Raw genomic sequence first — 19,287 nt, forward strand, 5'->3', positions numbered from 1 at the left:
ACATGTCTTGTTGAAGACTTGGTTTAATAAACACATCGATTTTTTCAAGAGTTTTTATTTTCACTGTATTAATTTAAAACTTTCAGTGTATCTTAAAAAAGTATATTTTTTAATAAGCTTTTCTATACACTTAAAGCCAAGACAGTGTCTACTGGGTTCAACAGTTCAAATGGAATCTTAACAGTTTCTTTTTCTTTCCAAAATTAGAAAAAACACGACAAAATAAAATCTCTTGTATTCTTTGTGCCGTCCATCACGCTATTCACCCAATTACAGTAATTATCGTCTAAATGTTGGTAATTAACACGGACACGTTCATCCGAATGAACCGACTCGCCTCGCTGGACTCAGTCTAATGGACAGTACAAGTATTCAGCCCAAATAAGAATATCTTAATGTACTTTTACTATGGAAAATTTGGTCCATCTTACGCGTTTAAATTAGTTATATTTGATTTAATTTGGCAATAGCCTAACTGATTGCAAATCGGTATTGAACGCATCCTAGAAATATAATAAATACGAACGTTTGTCGACACGTTTGTTACTTTTTCACGCAAAGACTACTGATTGGTTTTATATACCTGGCACACAAGTAGTTTATAAAACGGGAAATCTTTCCACTGGACAAAGTCGCGGGTAGAAGCTAGTTTTATAATCACTCGAAATAGCGTCTTTATGATTTCAGACACAATTTCCACTAAATGAAAGTTTGCAACAGACAACTGAAACTTGATAAACCAAACAAAACAAAAAATAAAACCACGTTAAAAAAATGGACTAAGACCCAAAATAAAGAATTATCATTATAAATCTATTTATCGTTGGATGTAAGCAACAGTATAAAACAACATGAACCGTAACTAATTATACAGAAACTATTCTACCATAGAGTCGAGGTCACCTTTGTTCTCAATAATGTCGGAAAGCCTGATTTGTATAATTTCTCAATATTACTTGTGACGGGCACAGACATAAGCAAAAACTGTATTTTCTTGAATCTAGTAAACATTTTAAGTCCCTGTCCTTGCTCTAGCCAGGTTTTGAATAGAGGACTCTCTATTAGAAACTACTAATTTCTGTATATTATTATTACGTATGTGTAAAGAGTTAATTCGAAAACTGCTAAACTTTCCCATTTTTGTTATTAACACAATTTAGATACATTGCTGAAAAAATATTATAAATACATTGGACAGCATCGCAAGATGAAGCTAAAGTTGTATTCAAGTAAAGAAGTGACCTTCCATACATTGTAAGCATACTTACAAAGATCGTTTCTTACATGTATGACCGTCATAATACTATTCAAGTTTTTGAAAGCGAATGTGTATATAATGAGCCAAAAAACTTACAAACACCGACTATTCTGTTCAGCAACTATCTATGTCCTATAGTCTCACTCGAGGATACGGCGATTCCATCCCGTATTGTGATCTTTAAGAGATTTTAATTTTGACGTAAATGATCTTTAAATAAAGTATGCCTTGTGCGATATATTTGTAGAAAACTTGAATAAATAAATAATGTGCAGCTATAAATTAAGTAACTCTGCAATGTTTCTGTCTTTCAGTTATAGTTCTATTAATATTGAAGGAGCTGTTTTAAAAAATGACTAAAAGAAATAAGACTGAAAGAAATTTTGAGGTGTTATAAAAATGGTGGAAAAAAAATTCAGCATTTGTGGAAATCAACTTGTTTTGAAATCACAGACAGACATATAAATTTTATTTATATCTACCAAAGATCGAGACAGAAAATATAGTTTTCCTTTTCAATCATAACTTTGTTATGGCTTGTAACAAATGGGTCACCAAGTTGTCAAGTTCAAATGAAGGAGAAATATCGGTGGTTCGAACTACTTTAAGTATTTTGTAGTTGTACCAAAAGTTTCCTACTATCGTATATATTTTGAACGTTGTCATACATCAGGGCTTTATTTAGGTCACTGTACGGGTACCGTAGATATAACGGTGGCGAGATTTTTTGTATTTGATCATGCATGTATATATTGGACTGATTTTATTTGTAGCATTGGGTCTGAATGGTCATATGAAAATTTTATGGAACAACTAAGAGTTTGGTTTTATTATTATGTACTGACGCCATAATCATATTTCATGTTTACGACAAGATTAATAACGGGATATATCAGGAACAATTGACCTTTCATACCCATGAACAATTTTATAAACGCAAAAACCGATCTATCTGCTACGCTTTCACAGTTAAATTGCAGAACCGATTTTAATTAAAATAGCCTGAAGTTATATGAATATAGAAAGAAATCAAACAAAATATACTTTTTTTCTAAGATTCTCTAAGCGACTGAAATGGTAGTAAATTTTGCACAACAACGCAGCCGCATAAATATCAGCAAGTATTTAACCCGGAGTAGACTGGTTAGCTAATCGTACCGGCCATACAAATAGGTCTACACCCCACACTAGTCATAACACGCTCTCAAAACTTCGCAACTATAAATATGACAAACGCAAACATAATTACCCCACTCCCCTTGAATTCACCTCAATTTCAACCCCTACAACAAAAAGCTAACATATAAGTCGACCCACACACTCATTCATTCGGTGCTTACATAACGTAAAGTAGTTGAAAACTTGCTGGACCTTTATACGAATAATTAAACGTTTTTTATAATAATTATTATTGGCTTCCCTCGAAGGGTTTAAAGAGAAATTTATTCAACGCATAAAGTAGGTAAACAAAGACATTATCATGACATTATAACTATAGTTCTGAACTTTAAATACAAATACTAATATGACCAGATTTGATTTTGATTCGATTTTTTATTTTCATAACCAGTTGCGCTCGCCGGTCGGTTATCGATCTGTTGGTTAAGCAATTCTTGGTTGACAATGGGTAACCGCAAAGTATATGAACTTAACGTCTCCGTGGGGCGGAGGGCACGTTCAAAGATGGTTTTTGTCAATTAAGATTATAGTCTTTAAGACATGTCAAAGGCCTTTCGCCACTAACCATACGATAAAATAAAATCAAAAAAAAGCTGTAGATAATAACAGCTGTAGATATAATCCTCTCGCTTAATTTTAATAATAGTACGTTGTACCCTTACGATCTACATGCAAGTCACTTTGTCACGAGGCAGGTTCGAAACGTACATAAGTTTAACACAGCAAAGTAAAGCCCTAATATCCTAACAGTAATTCATTCGCCAATATTACACAGTTGTAAAGTGGGCAAGCCCTTGAACGGCTTACGGGCAGGAATCTTTTTATAGAACGATTTGATATTGGAATGATAGGCACATATGCGACGCGGTGCCAAGCACCGGGGCCTATGCGCTCTGTCGTAAACATTACATTAAACCGACGGGAGCGTAAGCACTGAAAGCCTGTGCTGTAGATTTAAGGGAAAATATTGTATGCTATATTTTTCCAAGTTCCAGATTTCAGTTCAGAAAATAAAACAGTATAGGTACCTTATGCGAGAAGATAAATTGTAAATAATCAGTTACCGTATGTTATCTAAAGAGATAAGTTGTATTTTGTTTTTTGAAAACAATGGCGGCGTCAAATACCTAATACTGCATTGTTACAAGTTAAAACTTAAATATAACTGTGTGTGTGGTTTGATTTAAATCAATGTATTGTGATGTTTAAGCGAGTGAGACGGTAAAATATCTAACATTCTACATCTCGAGAGTTATTGACTATCTGCAGCAACAACAACAAACAAAGATCTAGCCCTATAAGCACTTATTTCTGAAGATATATTTTTATATCTTGCTCCCCTCACTGGTAAACAATCCCGAACTTGTATTAATATTTTTATTCGCATGAGCAACAGCGATGTTTGGTTTATTTATGTCAAATTACAGCGGTCAATAGCTCCCAGTATTACGACGTTTTGCATCGAAACCTTCATACGTGATGGCTACAGTCACGAGCATGGAAGTTTTTTCAAATTACTTACTTGTTTGTTATACTTTCAGTCTTTTTGACTAAGTAGTATTATATCTATCTCGAGACTAAAGGCAGACTTACCCAAATTTCTGTGGTACATTAAGCGGTAGTTTATCTATTCATTTGCGTTTAAACTCATATAAAAATGACAGTTTGAATAGATAAACTACCGCTAAATGTGATTCAGAAACCGGTCATTAGACCTGAAAAAACCTTAAATTCGATATGATGATCTTTCGTAGGCAGTAGTATTAGCAGGCTTATACACCTATGTTTTGCAATGGATACTCCATTGCAAAACGTAGGTGTATAAGCCTCTGCCTAGAATTTCAGGTAAAACAGGCGTATAGTTATGTATGTCTGTAATTGTCTTTCAATATGATGTGTAGCACTAATGTAAAGTATTCATTATCTTGATTTAAAATCAGTTGAACAGTCACATTTAAATGCTCATGACTGTATGTATAAAGCCTCAAGCTTAGTGGCTCATATAACAGATGTTTATGTACTTTAATTTCATACAGTTTGCGGTTACGCCGCGGAAGGTGGGAATGAAGGGACGAATAAAAACTTATGTTACCTTTACTCGAAAAAATAAATGCTAATGTTCTGCTTTTATATATTTTGTACGTACCTATTGTGTGAGGAATTTAGATTTTTTGGATATATATAGTTTTTACCACACGTCATAATATTATTTGTAGAATTAGTTTGCCGATAAGGACTTAAATAAATATTATTAACTATACCTACCTATACAGTCAGAACCAAAGCAAGAATTTAACAAAAATGCTTAGAAAATAATCCACAACCTTGCTATACTGATTGAATGTAACGTAGTGATCTCTTCAATCCCTGCGCAACAGATTTTTCAAACAAATAACCATTAAAAAAATGCTAAATTCAAAAGATAATTGACTATTATATCGAGGAATTTCCTACTTTTCCTAAAAATGGTGCAACATGCAATGCAGCCACAAAAAATCACGACAGATGTAGATGAATTTTAGATGAACTTCGGGTCCTAAAACACTTCCCTATACATAAAAGAATAATTACTCTCAATCGTGGTCAGCATTAATTGTATGAATGTGGAAAGGTGTTGATTAATTGACAAAATTCCATCAGGCGTTGTTATTTGGGTCCTTTGTGCGATGCGCGATGCAATGAATTGTTTAGAAGCCGTGTTTGTGAACTACAAATTGGTTTTAGAGCGGCGATCTATTTGATTACTACTAGAAAATACTAGGTAAATACATTGATATACATTCTAAATCTATTGTTTTGATTTTGGTTTTGAAAGGCTCAATGTATATTGTCGAAATAAATGTAGAATTGTATGAAAACGCATAAGTAAAAATTAGATAAAAAATTTAAGAAGCTGCAGATAAACTCCAGAAATCTCATAGAAATTTTCGACCACGAAACTAATATTTCGAAATTAACGTCCTTAAATTACTCAGAGAGAAAGGATTCTTTGTTTCAAATATAACACCACAGAAAACAACAAATGTCAAAAGTTAAGTACTAGTGTCTTTAGTTCGTAAAAACACCAGTTACTGAAACGATGATTGTAATTTTTTAAGGACTACAACAACCTCTTCTATTCTCTACACATAAACTAATCCTAACTACTAAACTAAATCCTACTACAATTTGTTACTATCAAGAATTTGGATATAAAATCGTACTCAAATAAGTTAAAATTCTTTTTTACAGATTCCCTTCACCGTGGCAGTCGTGGGCAGAAGACAGTAAATCAAACAGTCTTTCATCTATAAATAGAGTCGACCCGAAGCCATCGAACCGGACCAAGACACGCTTCTAGAACAAATCTTTTATAACAAAAGACTATGAATGATAACCTATTACATACATCACAATGGTAACACTCCATTGATGCTCAAATTATCGAAGAGGTGTTTGAGGCTATAACTCATCTTTTGTCCCCCGGCGTTGTCCGCGTCTGACTGCAGTGAAAGTTTCCTCATCAATGTGATTTACTAATGTTTTGTTATAGGAATGTTTGTTTTTGGGAATAGTGTAATGTGTAGAAGGCCTTTTCGTGAGTGCTATTTCAGCTGCTAACAAATGATAATCATGTTTTGAAAGCATTAAGAATCAATCTAAAATAAATGTTGGAGAATAAAATCATACTATTTCAACAATAAAGTGAATATCCCTTTTGCTATAAAAGCATTCTGTATCGCCTTTATTTATTCATATGAGGATCAACCAAATTAACCCTTTGAAAACTACTCTAAAGTATGTTCATTGACAATGGAAACTGCGAATAATTGATGATAGGATTTTATTCATGTCCAGTTTGCTAAAAATCTTTACACTTTTCTTGTTAAACAAGATCCAATTAAACAAGAACAGTTAGAACTGCCAATAGCAATCCAATCCAGGAATAATCAGAGCCGCATCAAACCACAGCAAATAAACACGCACACGAAATTGTCAAATAAATCCGACGATAGACCCATCGGCCGGCCGATCTGCGACATATATCACGTGTATATCCATATATTTATCGCTATATATTGTATTATTTTCTATTCCGAAGGACAAACGCGTCACGCCAGCGAATACGTTCTGATAAATCACGAAATATTGGTTGGTACACCTTGTATATTCAATATGGGAAGAACACTACACAGTGGAAAACCAACCTTAATGTGTAAACTATAGAGTTTATTTTTGTTTGTTTGTTGTGTGGTGTATTATTGTCTACTAGTGCCACGCAATATGAATATGTTAGGTGTGACGGTACTTTCCACCGGAGATATAGACAGGACATATGTTCCGTCGTTTTCTATGGATCTCCGTGTTATTATGACACGTAGTAAGAGCTTTTGTTGATAATATTGCTAGGTTTGGTCTTGGTATATTTTTACGTAAGAAAGTCCTAAATAAGGCCGACAGGCTGGTCTAAAGTAAAGCCTGTCTTCTTGTAATCTTACATAATCATTATCATCTTACATCATCTTCTTATGTTAAAGAAACATCGTGTTTTTAAGTATGCGCGTTTCTATGTTTTGTAGTGCGATATTGTGGCAATAGTGTGTCTTAAGTCAGTCCTAATAACGTTCTGCACTTAGTTTACAACTTATTTTACCATAGGTTATCGTAGCATAAGTTAAAGCGTGCTTAGTTTGGCATCAAATTACCGTATGCCGTATGAGTTGATCAATGATATTTTTTTATTCAGCTTGGTGGCGATCCTATCTTTATGTCTAACTCATCCAATAACACAGTATTAAATAAAATATATAGCGAAATATTTTTAAATCTAATTTTTGGACCATTTTGAAACAAAAAACATATTTTTTATTTATTTAAAAAAGCTTTACTGCAAATGTGGCTGTGTATACACAATTCTGCTGACCGTCTCACTATTGTAGTTTTTATCTACTCTGTGCTAATTTTCATCAACAAACATTTACCTAAATACATAGTATGATACCTCATTATACAAGCTAGCCCTGCGGCTTGCCTCGTACCTACATTTACATCAATAACCACGCAGTACACTGGAGTTAGACCACGTTGCGTCATCGAGCCATGCAAATAGTAATTTATGTGAATTTGATACACATGTGAGCCATGTTGGTTTGGGTTATGTAACTCGTGATGTCTTAGGTACTATTCTTGAGTCAGATAAATGATATTAGACTACTTAAATGTGAACATTTTTCTAGAATTATACATTATATGTATTTTACAGTTGTACAGTGTAAAATGAATGACTTTTCTAGTCGTTGGGTTGGTGGTCAACCTAATGTTATGTAATGTAAACGCACACATCACAGAAATGCAGGCACACGCTAATCCCTACTAATATGAGGTGTATCTATCTTTCTTCAACGTGAAACCACCAAACAATTTGATTGGGATGATAGATTTTATCTTACAATATATAAGTGACATATTAGAAATAACACAAGCGGAGACGCCTGCATAAACTAACTTAATGAACTGAAAAGACAGTAAAGTAACAAAACAGAACAGAATGTAGGTCAGCATCGTTATAATTTTTGTAATGAACAGCCTTACACAACGATTTGTCTGTAATTAAAATCAAAGAACAAAATAATTTATTGTGTAGTACTTAATTGTCTTAATTATGGACAAGACCTTCAATGTTTCCTAATAAAGAATTGTTAGATTATTTCATCAAGTTTATGTCAATAGTTGGCACGTGTATTGTGTTTGAAGAAGAATGAAATATGAATGAAAATTATATACGAATTTTAATTATAATTATATGTTTTTATGAACAGAAAGCGTAACTTTTATTTCCCTATGGGAGTATTTTAATGACCAGTTTGTGAAACAATAATTTGACAGTGGCACTAATATTATTATATTTCATCGCGTGAGAATAGAAATCACGTACATTCACAGTCATAACTTTAAACTTTTGCGTTGCATGTTTATTTTAAAATATAATACGATAATTAACGCGTTAATTCACGTAGGTCATCTATGTGAGTACTAGTTTAATTAATAACGATTTTTTGATGATTATAAAACGATGTTTACAACCCTTGATTAGTAGCACGATTTTCTACAGTCGGTACTATCGAGTATCGAAAGTTTGACATTTAGAATGTACTGTCAAAATAGTTCCTACGACGCCCGTCAGAGGTGCTGATCAGATGATTTTCATACAAAGTTTCCCGATGACTAGCCAGTTGCCGGTACCCAATAGTGGTAGAGAATCGAGCTAGAGATAAATAAATTAAAAACTAGGTTTCATTACTATCGAATTTAAAATAGACTGATCAACGCACAAGTGAAAAGTAAACCACAATACACTCTCTTATACTGCAGTAATAAATTTAACGCATAAAATGTAACTCTTCATTCTGACCACACGCACGTACAAAAAAGCACAGAATCATTTCAAAAAACGCAAATAAAACCGAGACCAGGAACCCATTAAACTGTAACGAACCGCACACGCACGTTCTCCTCACGTCCTCGTATATTTATAATATTCATAATGAGGCTGCCCCCCCTCCCGCTGTCGCCCGTAGTCGCCTGTAGTGCTGGAGTAGTGAGCGGGGAGGGGGGTGTCGAGTGTCGGCTAATGACGTCGCTTGGCTGCATCTAATGATCGTTTGTCAAAGACTACGCGCAAGCTTTGCTGGTGTTAGTTTTGACCTGATGTTGAAATAAAAACTTGTTTTTTATGCTTTACGGATTATAGTGGCATTTTATTTTTGTGACACTTTTTCAATAGCTCGTGAACTAAATGCCTATCTTTATATATGTTAGTCAAGCTTTGTTCTTAATGAAGTTTTAAAAAGCAAAAAATTCCGCTTCATATGATCCTACAATCTTCTTTTACTTTTCTTCTGATATTAAAGACCTCAGAAGTTTTTAACAAGGTCCACGCCTGTTAATAATTACATAAGTATATTAAATAACTAAGTAATATTCTCATCATTCTTGAAAGTGAAAGAATTATCTCACCGTTAAGGCGCCCATATCGAACAAGTTGCGCTGACTAGTCAGTAAGTCATCAGTAGGTTATGAAAACCTAGGCGCGGTCACCTCATGGATGGTCCCCCATCCATGAGGTGACCGCGCTCGATGAAGTTAGAGCTACGCGTCTTTCTGTTACGAAGGGCACGAGCAATAGTAGATAACTTACTTATGATGGAGAGGTTACGGTTTGAACTACACGTTCGAACTTCCGATCTACTTGCCTAGGATATTAGTGCTTGTAACCACAAGGCTATCACAGCCTTTAATTAATTTAGTACAATCATAATAACAAACTCGTTCACGGAACAAAGTTGTCTGAAACAAACCCTTCACTATTACAGTTTATAACAAAGTAAACTGAGCAGAAACTAGTTTTTACCCAAAATTAACACTACAGTAATTCGCTAAAATCAAACGTAATTTTGTAAAACAATTCTCACTTGGATAGGGGTGGGAGTTATGACGGCTTAGTATTTCGCACGATTTGCGTTTGTAGCAAATATCATCAATACAAGACACAATTTAAAAAGTATAAGTCATAAGCTAGATTTATACTTTTTCGAAAACAGTGAAGTAATTTTAAATGTATTTTTACTGTTGCCTAATGGAGTACATAACATTATGGTATGTAAAGCCATTCTTTAAACTTTATTAATATGTTTTGTGAAGATAATACACCACCAATACACCTTGTTGATTCAGTCAGACAGAGGAATCTTAAGTTAAAAAATGTGTAGGCAAGACAAATTATCGATTAGCAACTGAATATATTATGAATATAAAATAATGTAGTACAATAAATATGAAATTTAATTAAATGCAAGAGCTACAATACATGTTCTACAGATTCCCAAAAACCAATCCCATCCCTCTTACTGGCTTTATTTATAACGTGCAATTCAGGCAGCAATAATTGTAGCACTTGCCAACCCTGGCCGTAGACGTTGTCTACGACAGGCGTAGCGGGTGCTACGAAAATGCTACGATTTAATTAATGCATTTCCAGAAAACGGGTTAAAAGCTTTGCTGTACACAAATGAGCTGAATCTCGTTATGTATGTTTGTATGTTTGTTATATAATTTGTGCGCTCATCTCACTGTGAAACTGAATCAGAACCTGTTGTTTTATCTTTTTGTTATGAATTTTACAAATTATTTTACATGTAAATGGAGTTCTGTTGTAGAGTATTAAATTATTTGGCTTTTACTAAATAATGATGCATGAAACGTGCTTACTCCGCGTTATATAGTTATTCTATCTTCGGTCGAAATTATAAAAATTAAGGAAACCTCGAGGCACCTGATATTTTATTGAAAAAAAAGAAAGAAATAAGTAATCCAAGAACATCTGCGTTATAATTTGAAGTAACAAAAAGAAATCCTCTAACAACCCCTTGCGTACCGCTTTATTGAAATAAAAGAGGCTTCACACCTAACATAATTAATGCACCCCACTCTGTATTCACTTGGCTTGTCTTGTATAATTAGTGCACATCATTACGACGTACACGACAGTGTGAACAAGGCTTTATGTGTGACGTCACTTGGGAAAATATGTGTGAGTAAGAGTTGTACGTGAATGTGTGTGTGTGTGTGTACGTGTAAGTATTTGTGCGTGTGTGTGCGTGCGTGCGTGTGTGTTTGTGTGTGTGCGTGTCAACTTAAAGTGACGTGAGATAAATTAAATAAGTTTTAATAGGTGTTAGTGAGTTATCTTTATTGTTACAAATTGTGTTACATATATTACACAATTTACTTGTCTTTTTTATAAGAATATATAATGTTGTTTATTTTTTACCCTTTTGATTCAACTCAATGTCAAAGGTGTTAATCCCTGAATTACTTTATATGACAAATCATCGTCTTTTTAGCTGTAACTGCAACTAACTATGTTTCTACAGATAGCAGGATTATTGTATGAAAAATAAGTTTTAGCTAGTCCACATTACGGAAACTTAAGGGCGAATGCTTCTGCTCTGTTTATAAACTCGACTTTCTAATTTGAATCTGTATATAATTTTAACAACAGTCATTTCCATTTATAAATTGTTCCAAACCACTGACCCACACTACTTACTGACTTAATAGCTACTACAAACCACAGACTAAATTCAAATTCACTACATAACAATAAACGAATAGCATTCATTGCATTCATCGAAATCGGTTAAGCCTTTCATCTATTTCACTGAAAAACGCACAGTTTCAAATAAACATACGTTTTAGGAATAAAAAGTCAATATAAACTGTTTGTTACAACTGCGTTTTTAAAAAACCTCGGCTTTTTATTGGATGACTATTTTGGTCACTCACATAAAAACATTCATTTAGTTATTTCCTGCCTATATAAAAAAATATTACCTCTGTGGCGTAACAACTGCTAATCACGGCGTCTCAAGTTAGATTCCCAGATTGAGCAAAGTTTTATTAGTAGTTTCTAATTTAGTGGTCTCGAGCGTTATAAATTGCCCTTTAAATGGCAATAAGTTAAATAACCTTAGTTATCTACCTCGCTCCCTACATGAGACTTCATACGCTTCTGCCTTCACTTTTGAGTATTACAGGCGTGATATTACGTATTTATGTAAATGCAATATGTTTCATAGTTACTTTTACGTGAAAATGTCTAAGCCTATTAAGAAATTTGGCAAGGTGATAGATTATGGCATCATTGGATCAATCGGAGGCTGTTGTTACATATGCTAAATAATTTACAATTTACGTTTTACGTTTGCAGTAGTCTGAAATATTAAACGGTTTTTGATTAGATCAGAAATAGTTTATAACCTATTAATTAGATAAGATACCTTTTCACTCGAGAGGTGTTCTCGTTTCTATGCAATCATAGGGTTGGAGTAACTAAATAATGGGTACAAAAGCGACACAATATCGATAATCGATAATATACTACGATATTCGATTCAAACTCGAATCAAAATCAGTCCTTCAGCGATACACAATTAGCATTGCTAGTAAACTGCTAATACAATTGTACAATTACTGATACAGTTGGCCTTTTAGCTTCGTGTACGATTAGCGCTAGTTGCTAGTTGTTTGGCTACTTCATTACACAACGAGTTCGTTACCCGGACTGTTCCGTGATATTCGCAAATATGCATTAAAGATTATGTTGAGCTTGAAATGTCACACAATTTGATTGAGTTTTATAACAGTTTATTTTCCAAAAAAATTAAGGTGTTAAGTGTAACACACGTTATACCTGAAGGTGAAAAAAGGTGTATAAAATGCACCTGTGTTTTGCTATATACGATGTTATTTTCGTGTGATGGAGGACAAGTTAATTGTTACCAAACTTCTGAAAACTTTTAAGAATAATTTATTATAAATTAGAAATATACTCATAACTCTGTGACCAACCTGAGAATCAAACCAGAGACCTCATGGTCAGCAGCCGGATACACAATCGACCGCGCCACCGAAGCATTCTACAAATAATTAAGTACCTAACTTAACTAAACTGTGTATATTAAAAACTTAAATAATGAACTACAGATTTGTACTTTAAACATCCTCATAAAAGATCTCTTTATAACACATTCTCGTGTAATCGATGTCCGGACGAAATATTCACTGTACGTATTATGCGAATGAAAACTCAATTTACTTGGCATTATACCTCGACGCCAGTAATTAAAGTGTATAAAAGAACAAATTCTCTATAAAATACGTTTAATTTCAACAACTCTCACTGTTTGGGAATTCAATACAAATTATTTACTCTACTTTATGAAGACTTTATTTATGTGTAATAATGTTAAGTCCTTCTTATTTAATAAGTACTATTAGGCACGATTTTATTCAGAGAAAAATAATTATTGGATTTTTGAGTTCTTTTGCGATCCGATCAAGTACATATATTTTTATATGCTTTTGTTCTTTTTTTGTTTTCAAAAAGACAACTCCCGCACTAAGAGTTGCTCTTGTGTCGCGGGTACTTTTGCAAACATACAAATAACGGACACAAAGTACAACCAGACCCGAAACAACTATTTGTGGATCGCACAAGTAAATAATTGTCGCCTAAAAAGCTCGCGGGCAGGCTCAGCTCCGCAGCCTATGCGATAAGAAAAGTAAGACAGTTTGCTGGTGTAGATGCGGCAAGACTGGTTTACTTTGGTTATTTTCACAGCGTTTTGTCCTACGGTATTCTACTTTGGGGCAGAGCGGCTGATATAGACACAATTTTCGTTATTCAAAAAAGAGCAATTCGCGCTATTTACGGCTTAGGAGCGCGGGACTCTCTGCGGGGGGTATTTGGGAAAATAGGTATACTGACGGTGGCATCACAGTATATTTTTGCGAATTTGATGTTCATCAAACAAAACATAAATTCGTTTGCTAAGAACAGTGACATTCATAACATTAATACCAGAAATAAGCACAAATTAGTAGGTCCCTGCAATAGATTGCAAAAAGTACACAACTCATTTGCAGGTCTTGGTGTTCGGTTGTATAACAAACTTCCCAGCAGTGTTATGGATTTACCCCAACAAAAATTCAAATTAGTTGTTAAAGATCATCTTATTAAAAGGGGTTATTATAAGATCGACGATTATATAATGGACAAGAAATCATGGGATTAGTTGCTCGTTCTACACAAATCAAGATTAAATATCTACATATGTATATATTCATCTTTGCATTGTATAAATATTAATCAGTAGTATTTTAACTCTGTAACAGAGAGGTATCACACGAGCCTCAGTGGCACTCGTTTTCTTCTCTTGATAGATATGGTGGGCTCCCACATGCCAAGGTTCGTCATGCTCACTAAAATGTCATTGCTTGCGGCGGCGTCGTGTGCCGGGTCACCCCCTTCCCTCTAATATGTGCGAAGGGGGTGATGGCTGGTCCATGCGTCATACTCGTGGACGGGTGCTGCTTGGGGTGACTGGTCGTCCTGGTTGTGGTGAATTTGCCAAATATATATTTTTTTTAAGTAAATAGGTATTAATAGATATAATTCCTTGTGCCATAGTCTGCTCTTGAGATGCCTCTTATGACTGCAATACTATCATGATGTAAGTAGATGCTCCCATCATGCTTCCAATACACTTGTTATGTTATTAGCACCTTTATATTGATTTAATTTATTTATATTATACTTATGTGTGTTCGGTAGTGTTGGTAGCGGCTCCTTACATCAGCAAAGATTTATACCTAATAGAAACATTGTTAAAATTAATTGGCGATTAAAAAGAGTGGCCTGGAGTTTCTTGCCAGCTCTTCTCATTGGCCCTACCTTCCGAACTGGCGGTAAATTCACTCTCTGTATCATTGACTATCATAAGTGTCAACATTTGACCTATATGAATAAATGATTTGATTTTGATTTTGATTTTGATTTTGATTTTGTCCCGTGTGGAAATCGAAGCCACGACCTCCCGCCACAATGGTAGCGGCAGCGTGGCGGCCGCTTGTGAGATCCACAAATGATTTTTGCAGGTCTGGTTGTACTTTGTATCCGTTGTTTGTATATTTGTAAAAGTGCTTCGACGCAAGAGCAATTGTTAGTGCGGCACTTGTCTTTTTTGAAGAACAGAACACAGAAAAGGTGACGGACTGAATGACATATTTTAGGAACGTCATAAAACATCAAACTGCTTTTAAAATAACAAAATAAACACGACACAATAAAACAAAACATTACAACAAAAATCAGTGTGAAACCGAACAGTTGACCAACAAGAGACATTACAGTTAACATAGATCAGTTAAGTGGGCAACTCGAGCTCCAAATAGTTAATTCTAATCGCTTTGTTCTAAGACCCGAGGGGTCAAGACGGACTGTTGGGGGGCGAGGTGGGGGGAACACTGCTTTGTGCCGATTCCCTCAGGAATGGCATTGTACTAGTGTCTAAATTGTACCAGTGTTCGGAATTGAAACCGCTCGTGGAATGTCCAGTGATACCTCACTCCATAGTTCGGGAAAGTAATGGCATTGTTCACTGTATTTAGTATCAGTTCGTGTATTAAGTTTGGATTGGAAAATTTATTTCGTATTTAAAAGAATGTATATTTAGAGACTAATCTTATGATCGAATTAATTTAAAGACTATAACGTATTGTGTAGGTTACAATAGATCACGAAAAGAACTTCTGGTTTTTCCAATGTCTGTTGAAATATTCTTAAAGGTAGTACAGAGTTTGGCAACATGTCGAAAATAACGCATATCAAAGACTACAGAAATAATTATTTTCTATTTATATTTGCTTAATCCATATATTTTTATACAGAACTTTCGTATTGTACTATAAATTGTCGTATAGAGAGAAATTGTAACCATACCCAATTATGAAAACAATAATACATTCCCTGAATTACCTACTTACTGAATAAATGTACTGTAAGTATTTCTCCACAGTTTATTGACCTCTACTCCCCTATTTTTGTCGTGTACGTGATTTGTGACCAATATCCAAAGCGATCTATTTTGGGACAATTGTCTCCCAGTCTAGAATATTTTACCAAAGTCTTTTTCTTTATACTTATGTGGTCGTTATTGTATTGCCTTATTTGACAATACATTATTTATGGTATAGACAAGTCACTTTGTTTATGATATGACAATATAACAATTCAGTGTTGTAGGAATCTAGCTTATTGATGGAAATATATACATAAGTATTAAAGAACCTAATTGTGACTACGTGCTATAATCCTTACTATTATATTTATAAGCATGATAACATTATAAGGATGTTCTATTTAAAAAATATTATGGACAGATTCGAAATGATAAGATGTATGGATGTGAATGAAACAACGTGTAATTGGTTGGGATCGTAAAAAGTAGCATTCTTTGGTCTGTGCCTACCGCTACGAACTAAAAGCGTGATTATTTGTATGCACAGATAGTTTATAACCTGATTTCATATAATGGAAATATTTCAACCCAAGAAATCTTTTCACACAGACGAAATCACGAACAGAAACTAGAATTATCCACATTAGCATGTACATAAAATATCTAAGTCTCAAACAAAACCAATAACTTTATATTTGTATTTGTTTCTTCTGAATTATTTCACACGAAACAAAAACAAGTGGCGAAACCCTTTCAATTACTATTCTATCGGCGTCCCGACTTGCCGTTTAGTTTGAACAGAACCGAATAAAAAGTCAATATAGTACAAATAAATCAGCCTGGCTAGGTAATAAAGAAATCTAACTAAGTCCCTAGACTTAGATCTTTGGATAAAGAGGTCACATTAAACGTACTAAGGGACATTACACATCTGGTTCAAAGTGATACGACGTTTTAGTAAGCCTTTGCAGGGTCGGTATGAATTTTTCGTTCTTCCTTAGTTATGGTGACTGGGAAATGAGTCAAATACCGAGTATTTAGTACCTATCGATTTTTTACACTGAAAACCATTAGCGCTTCTAGCGTATTCCGAAGGAACTAACTTATTTTCATTCAAATGATCGTTCAGAGGGGAAATTCTCTTTTACTCTCGACTAACGACAACCGAAAATTTGTATGAAAACCTGATCATTACATTTTAAATGTCAAATTCTCGATACTCGATAGTACCGACTGTAAAGAACCGCGCTATAGTTCCTGATATTATGTCATAGACATAAATATCGTAATAGAAAACTAGCCATCAAGACTACATATAATACCGTTCCGATCACAAAATCGACAGTCATCTATCCTATATACCTACTAGTGCCTCTAAGTATAAGCTAAGTTAGAAAGTGTGGCAAACAAGCGATTGAATTAGTTCGGCACGAGCGCTCTGAACGATCACAATGTCATCTCTTATATAAAAACATTGAGATATGAATTCTGAAATGATATCGCACTTTGGAACAAACTAATTTTAACTTTTTTTTTGTAAATAGGATTGCGATATACGTCTATAGTGTAGTGGTTAGAATAATTGCTGTGCAATCATTTATCTAGAAGATACAATTTTCGATTTCCAAATAGATCAGTATTAAGACGCATGTTAACGTGTCAAGCTAAGTTCAAGCCACGAGAACAGCTGAGCAGCGCCCAGGTAATATTACTCGAATAATTTGTGATTGTTTCATAAAATCTTTGTTATTGGTATTTTTATCTTGCCACAGATATGTAGCTGTAATTTAAATTTTATTTGAATAGAAATAATTTTATAGATATTTTCTACGTAGGTGACTTTATCTTATTTAGCCATAATCAACCACTTATATAGAAACATAAACGAACAATCAAAACTATTAACTACACTCGTAGATACTGTGATCCAATACGAAAGGCCTAGCTATCGAGATTGTACCCAACGATTCTTTCAAATGTAAGTCTATAACAAGGATGTCCTAACGACATTCAGTTACATAACAATAAAAGGCCTCCAGAAAAAGTGGAAACGTGACTAAAAATAAACGTTGTATCGTGTAGTGTAGTGAAGTTTCAAACAACCCTTGATTTCTACTAGCTGGTCCGCGCGGTTGCGCTCACTTATTTACTTTTTTCACTAAAAAACCCACCCTTAGCGAAGGCTATAAATACAAAATATAGCTTACGACAAATTCTTAGCCGTACCAAACAAACACAAACAGAATTGTAACCATCGGTCAGGCGTTTTGAAGGTGTTTGATTTGACAATAATAAACTCATAAGATAATGGTCCTTAAAAACTGTCGCCAAAAAAAGGTTTAAGTATTCTCACAACCAACTTATTTCATATTCTCCATATTATTTCATTTAAACGCCATCCAAATACCCCTGAGATTATCCACGCATCGCCATTTTAATATTTTTAACTCATTAAAATACTATTCTGTTCGCTAATGGAAAATTAAGATATGGAGCAAAATAAATAACATTTACTGCCTTCATAAATTAAAGCCTTACAGAGAATTAAATTCATGAGATTATGTGTCATTTGTATGTGTGCTAATGAGTAAATTATGAGTACTCATTAGAGTTGAGTGAGTGAAATGATACAGGTATTAAAATGTTTCTAGTATGTGAGTTTGTACGCGCTAATGGCTCGCTTGGATGGCAAGTTTTAATCCATGCTTTAAATTAATTAAAGTGTGTCTATCTGTTCTGTTATACTTTCGCGGCTTTCGCTGAACCGATTTTTATGAAATTTTGCATGACGATATTTCAAAACTCGAAGTTAAATATAGTTTAGGTTAAATTAGCCCTGGTGCATGTAGCTAATCGCATGGTCTAGAACCTTTGACGCAACTTTCTAGACAATAAAGTAGTTGCTTACACTACCACTTCACCTCACAGACGATATAAGAGTTTTAATTTAGTGTGATTTGTTCGTGAATCGAACTCCCAACGAAATCACAGCATTATGAACACTTTTTTTATACCAGGGGAAATCTTCTAAAGAAACCCTATTGGGCTATGTCGGATTCCTACCGACTAAAACCACCCTCGACCAACCAACAAAACTCTTCATAGAATCTCTGGTACCGCAATTTGCTTACCACAATTATGAACACCTAGAGCTAGCAATTACCAAGTAACATTGCTCAACTGGAAACATGGCGATCCGCCACACATCAATTTTCAGTATTACATGTAAAGTGATAGCGCAGCAGTTTTCTCCAATTGATTACAGTAATGCGATCTGGAATCCTGCAAAGCGACTGATTACCGATAAATCTCGTTCAAACCGTTCACTAACGCGGCGCTCATATTACGAGCTAAATTAATTTTAATCATGCTTTAAAGAACTTTTTAGAAAAGGTGGGGGAGTTGATGCCCTTGCTTATATTCAAGACCCTCTTATGACGCTCATACTATAGCTATTAGGTACTAAAAATATCACTATAAGATACTATAAAACAAAAAGCAATAAAATAT

The 19,287-nt window shown here is 34.3% G+C and overlaps 1 long non-coding RNA gene across 1 annotated transcript in view; it reads left to right on the forward strand.

Moving 5' to 3' along the window:
- The window catches only part of LOC142980921 (uncharacterized), a 251,338-nt gene extending 245,311 nt beyond the window's left edge, over positions 1 to 6,027 (forward strand). Inside the window, exon 3 of the long non-coding RNA XR_012959911.1 lies at positions 5,669 to 6,027. This is a non-coding gene — a long non-coding RNA (uncharacterized LOC142980921). The remainder of the gene's footprint in view (positions 1 to 5,668) is intronic.
- The last annotated feature ends 13,260 nt before the right edge of the window (positions 6,028 to 19,287 follow it).

The sequence above is a fragment of the Anticarsia gemmatalis genome, chromosome 19, assembly GCF_050436995.1.
Source record: "Anticarsia gemmatalis isolate Benzon Research Colony breed Stoneville strain chromosome 19, ilAntGemm2 primary, whole genome shotgun sequence".
NCBI classification, from domain to species: domain Eukaryota; kingdom Metazoa; phylum Arthropoda; class Insecta; order Lepidoptera; family Erebidae; genus Anticarsia; species Anticarsia gemmatalis.